The following is a 6000-nucleotide window of genomic DNA, read 5'->3' as shown; positions in this document are numbered from 1 at the left end:
CCCGACCCACCCACTCCTTCCCGCGGCCACCTTATTACAGTTGCCGCAGCCGCCACGCGTCGCGGCGCGGTTGGCCCGCACCCACCCACCCACCCCTTATTCACCCCTCGCTTTTCCCCTCCTTCTCTCATTCCCACTACATTCCGCCTCCTCTCGCCTCGGGGGCGTAGGGAATTTCGGCTAGGGTTCGCGGATCGAGGGAGGGAGAGGGTCGGCGGCGGCTAGGGTTTCCGCGGGCGGGCCCCCGCATGGCCTCGCCAGCGGCGGCCGGCCGCGAAGAAGGAAGGGGGAGAAGGGGGGCTGGTCACGGGGGACATGGTCAGCGCGGGCTTCGCGGAGCTGGAGCGCCAGCAGCAGCTGCTGGCCACCTGCACGCGCCTCTACCAGCAGCTGGCCGACCACTTCGGCTCGCTCGAGCGCGGGCTCGCGGCCCGCTCCGAGCAGCTCCGCGCCCGCCGCAGGGCCTTCGACACCCGCACCCACCGCGCGCTCGACTCGCTCCACCGCCGCGAGGCCTCCATCGACGCCTCCGTCTCCCGCGCGCTCGACCACCTCCACTCAATCTCCGCCTCCGCCTCGCCGCTTCCGCTTCCTCCAAGGAGGCGGCGGCGCCGACCCCCACCCCCTCCGACTCCGCCGCCGAGGAGGAGGGCCTCGCGGAGAGCCTGCGCGCGCTGTGCTTGCGGATGGACTCGGCGGCGTTCCTGGGCTTCGTGGTGGCGCGCCGGAAGGAGGCGGACGCGCTGCGGGCGGAGATGCCTCCCGCGCTCAAGCTCTGCGTGGATCCGGCCAAGTTCGTCATGGACGCCGTGGCCGACGTCTTCCCCGTGGACCGCCGCGAGGTGCCCCGGAACCCGGCCGACCTGGCCTGGGCGTGCGTGCTCATCCTCGAGGCCGCCGTGCCGGCGCTCGCCGATCCGGACCCGGACATCGGCGCCGCGCGCCCGCTCGTGCCCCTGGCGGCGCGCGAGCGCGCAAGGGGCATGGCCAGGGAGTGGAAGGAGGCTGTCGAGAAGAAGGGGGGCGTGGAGGGGGCCAAGCCGCCCGACGCGCACGCGTTCCTGCAGCACGTCGCCACGTTTGCCGTCGCGGAGAGGGAGGACAGGCCGCTCTACCGCAGGATTGTCGTCAGCTTCTCCTGGCGCAGGCAGATGCCACGCCTCGCGCTCACACTCGGCCTCGAGGAAGAAATGGCTGGTATATACATACGCTTGTTTCCTGCTTGCTGCTGCCTGCATTTCCATTTTGTTGCACAGATTTTTTTTTTTGGGGTACTACTACCATAATAATAGTTCTTTGAGGTGTTGTGCGTGCCCAAGTGCTGAAGTGGTGAACCTTGAGGGTTCAGATGGTTGATTTTGGGTTGACCAAGTGTGCAGTGGGTATAAATCGGCATAGATCTAGCATTGAATTGTCATTATGATTAAGTGGCTGCCATCATTAATTGTAGATCAGAGCAGCAGCAGCATTTCAATAGGCTCTGTAGGAGGGTAAAAAGAAAGCCACCCAGGCAAAATGAGTTGAAAAGTTCCTTCTTTGTTTTCCCTGACTAGTGCACCACTGCTAATTACTCTACTGTGCAAGGGTATGATAGTAGTAGTATGATTACATTGGAGTATGTCTTTTTAAGGCCCGTCTTCCTGGCCTGTCATAGCCATGTGCTGGAAAAAGGTGGTCTAGTGTTTTATCAAGTGCTCAGGATAACTGTGTCTTCTGTACATGATGGCCATCATGCGCTTGTCTTGGGGGCCACTGCTTTTAGCCTTTAGATGTCGTCAGATTCTTGTGCCGACAGTACCGTTGCCTTAGAGTGAAAGGCAATTCAGTGTTGCAGTGTCGTTAATAGCAAGTTTCTGGACTCTCTTGTTGCAATGCTGCACACCCTCACTGCAATGCTAGGAAGTGCCAAACAGCCTTCTTTTCCTTTCCAAATTCCAACTGCACAGTACTACATTATCTTATTAGTATAATAAACTATGCTGCTACAACAACCACAATTTCGTGCCTTTTTGCTGCCAAATTCATGTCAGTTTGGTTTTGCCTTCCAGAGTACCCTCACTGCTGCATGGATGATGCCTTTGTATGGACTGTTTCTATTTCTTGGGTCATATATTTGTCGTGTTTTCTGAGTGACTGATAGTCTTTCATGGTCTCGTTCAGACTTGAGCAGATTAGTCACTACATGTTAATACCTTTTCTTTTGCAGATATCATTGAGGAACTAATTGCTAAGAGGCAGCAGCTTGATGCTGTGAATTTCGCTTATGAGGCTGGGCTTCAGGAGAAGTTCCCTCCAGTTCCTCTTTTGAAGTCCTACCTGGAAGACTCTAAGAAGACATCAACCGCTGCTTCAGATAATTCAAGCACTAGCAGCGGCCAGTCAGGGGTTAGTATAAGTATAAATATAACAGCAGTTCTAACGTATCTCTTGAATTTCTTAATTGAAATGGTGCTCCTGCTCACTGTTCAACAAAAAAAAAAAGTATCTCTTGAACTCAGGATTGACTTTTGAGTTTTATTTATGTGCCTAGTGCTATTATCCTCTTTTAGCTACATATAATTTCAGTTATCTATCACCTCCCTTGTTGGGCTGGCACTGTTTTTATGCCTCTTTGTTTGATGGTACTCTTATGGGATCTGATGTTATTTATCCTGCAGAGCAACGCGAACAAGAAAGAGCAGTCTGCACTGCGAGCTGTCATTAAGTGTGTTGAGGACCGTAAACTAGAAGCTGAGTTTCCACTGGAGGATCTTCGGAAGCAACTTGAAGAACTGGAGAAAGCCAAAACCGAGAAGAAAAAGGCAGCATCAAGCGCTACCAGTGGCGGCAGCAGCGGCCCTGCAACCAAGCGCATCCGTGCAAGCACTGGAGGCCCAATGCCTCCTGCCAAGGCAGGTCGTCTCACTAACAATGCTTGCTGTGTCTTCTTTCCCAGCTCCCACCACATTTACCCAGTCTCCCTCCCACACAGTCATACTGCCACGACCTCCCCTTCCCATACCGCATACTGCCACGACCTCCCCTTCCCACACCGCATACGCCACTGACCTCCCCTTCGCATGCACCTCATACGCCACAGCCTCCCCTTCCCACCCATCATACGCCACAGCCTCCCCTTCCCACACATCATACGCCACACCCTCTCCTTACCCTTATGACAGGCTGGTTGGACATGGCCTCTACTGCAACCGGAGCCCAGCCGGTGATCAGGGAGCCAGTATGTTTACCCAGCTGAGGAGGTAGCCAGTGTCAACTGTCGGCATTCCCATGCCATACTCCACCCCACCCATGAGCTACCCTGCCCCCTATGGTGGTTATGGCAATGGGATGGCAGCTTACACCAATGGAATGGCTCCTGCCTTCCACCAGGCTTACTACCGGTAGGTTCAGTCAGGAAACAAAAAAGTCGCTGATGAATGACATGACAACAACTGATGATGCCAACGACTCAGAATCGCACAATGGCCCTATTTTGTAGTGACTGACTACAACGGTAGGTTGGGTATCTCATCTTATATGTCCTTACCACTACTACTAGATGTGTTGTGTTTAGCTCTCGTCTCATCTTAGACCACTACCTTTTTTTACTACTAAGGAACCTGGATGTAAATTATGTATGGTATCAGCGAGCCTGTCGTCGCATCCTTGTGTAATTCTATTCAGAACTTTGAAAAACTAAAAAAAATCAGCATGTAATCCTTAAGTACTGAATGTACCATGAACTTAATTAAAAGTGTTTTTAGTTTACTTGTGTAGTGTTGATGTGTGGGATGGTCTTGGTACCTCATTTCTTGAGATTTGATTGTGTTTGGTGTCCATGCTCATTGTTTGTTTGTCTTATGTTCAACTGCTGTGGTCAGCCAGAGTTGGCTGAGGCGCGTAAGGTTTGCCTGTGAACTGGAAGCTGATGGTCATGTTAGATCATAATGATGTGGGGTTGTGGTGGTCACATGGCTCTGCCTAGCCGATTTGGTAGCCAGTGTAGTGCCAAGAGCCGGCAGGCTAGCAGATACATCATGCATGCATGTTCTTGTTGTGTAGCTTTTATTCTTTTCGCTAATAGCATTTCATTTCATTCGATGATATCAGCTTATACTTTGCTGGCCATTTTGATCCGACAGTTGGCCCCTTGCGTCCATTGCAATAGGAGCTGAGACACCTTGTCTAGTGTCGCTACACTAATACAAGTTTTATTTTGTCTCATGAACATAGTTATTTTATCAGATTTGTCTATGGTGATAGCTGATGATTAATGCGACTGTTTTGCTGCTGCTGATTGCCATTCCTGATGTAATGGTCATATGATCGCTACTCAAGTACTAGTATGAGCTTGGCTCCTTTCGTTTTTTCTGGAGACATGTCTAAAAAAGTTGTACATAATCACAAGCATGGTTACGCTTATAGAATTTGTCTGGGTTTACAATGGTCCGATAGACAGGATTCTGTCCATAACAATGTAGGGCAAAGATGCTTTAAAGCTCCTGTTCCTCACGAGTCATCACCCCAACACATGCTTCGTGGAATGATGAACGACCTGCTCTTTCGGATTCATGTTCCCTAGTGGCCGAGCCTTGCTCTATTGAGTTGGCAGGCACGTACCGACATAGTGCAGAATAATTGTTTGGTTGATAAATGATGTTCTAAATTGTAAGTTGTTCTGGATTTTATATATAACTTTTACTACGTATCTAGATATAATGTATATTTACGTGCGTAGCAAAAACTATGTGCTAAAAAAAACCGGAACGACATACAATTTAGAACAGTAAAAATAACAAAGTTTGCTTGCCTTAGGCTGCTAAGTTCAGTCTTGCAACACTTTTTGGCAAGAAAATCGATGGCCTAATCTTAGAAAACATTGAGCAAGAAAACTCATGCTATGACAAGCGGGGGGGTAATTGACAAAGAAGTTAGACAGACTAAATCTTGATAGCAACTAAACACTGTCAGTAAATTGTGGCTGCAAAATTGTTGACCACCGTAGACAAAATTGTGCAAAGAAACTAGGGCAATCGACTAAGAAGTTAGACTAAATCGTGGTAGCAACTAAAACAGTGTCTAAATATAGCTACCTAAGTTCAGTCATGGCAAACTTAGTTAGACTGCAAATCAAACACGGCTTGATAACGATACAAACTCAAAGCAAGCAACATCACAACCATGAAGTCACCATACTCAGTCCTTCTCTTATAATCTGTCTTTTTCAGTCGGAACATTATTTTCTCTCACAACAAATCAACCGAAACAGTGTTTTGGCTTGTTTTTTCAGCAAAGCGAACAAAGGCTCGGTGTAAAAAAAACCAAACATTCTACTCCAGGTAATTCAAGGTTCTCTTCAGCGTCTACGGTGACTTAGAGAAAGCAACGTGCATGACCTCGTTGCCCTTTCCATTATTCCACACTATCAGTATCTAATGCAAATGCGGACTGTAGCCTCTTCCTAAGAGGTCCACTCTGTACATTTGTCCAGTAATTACTACTATTCTAATGCAAATGTGGACTAGCTTTTACAGTGCTATATACAATAAGATACGGAGCCTACACTTCAAAAAAAATGTACGAGGTCTAGAGTAAATATGACACGTTTGTTTTATCCTTATATACCATCATGAATCATCAGAGTAAAATATGGGTTCTCTGTTCACGTGAGTAGATCAACCGAGCGAAATAGATCTGATCATATTCATACCCCAGGCTGGGCCTGGTTCAGATCGGGCCAGAAGAAACCCGACGCTTTTTTCCCATGACCCGTGCCCGACCCGACTCGAGCATCATCATTCCTTGTCTTTACATCATGGATGTCCTCAGTGAAAAAAAAAACTGTTAACCGAGGATGTGAGACGCCTGGACTTCAATCGGTGTAAAAATCAGGCATTCTAGTCCAGGTAATTCAGACTTCAGTCGTTGTAAAAAAAAAATCAGGCATTCTAGTCCAGGTAATTCAAGATTCTCTAGGGCGTCTACGGCGACTAGGAAAAGCAATAATGTTCACATCACTTT

General features: G+C 49.0%; 1 pseudogene; it reads left to right on the top strand.

Moving 5' to 3' along the window:
• Positions 1-248: 248 nt before the first annotated feature.
• Positions 249-3751, top strand: LOC136545273 (FRIGIDA-like protein 4b; annotated as a pseudogene).
• The last annotated feature ends 2249 nt before the right edge of the window (positions 3752-6000 follow it).

This window comes from Miscanthus floridulus, chromosome 3 (genome assembly GCF_019320115.1).
Source record: "Miscanthus floridulus cultivar M001 chromosome 3, ASM1932011v1, whole genome shotgun sequence".
NCBI classification, from domain to species: Eukaryota; Viridiplantae; Streptophyta; class Magnoliopsida; order Poales; family Poaceae; genus Miscanthus; species Miscanthus floridulus.
This window is presented reverse-complemented; position numbering and strand designations above follow the sequence as displayed.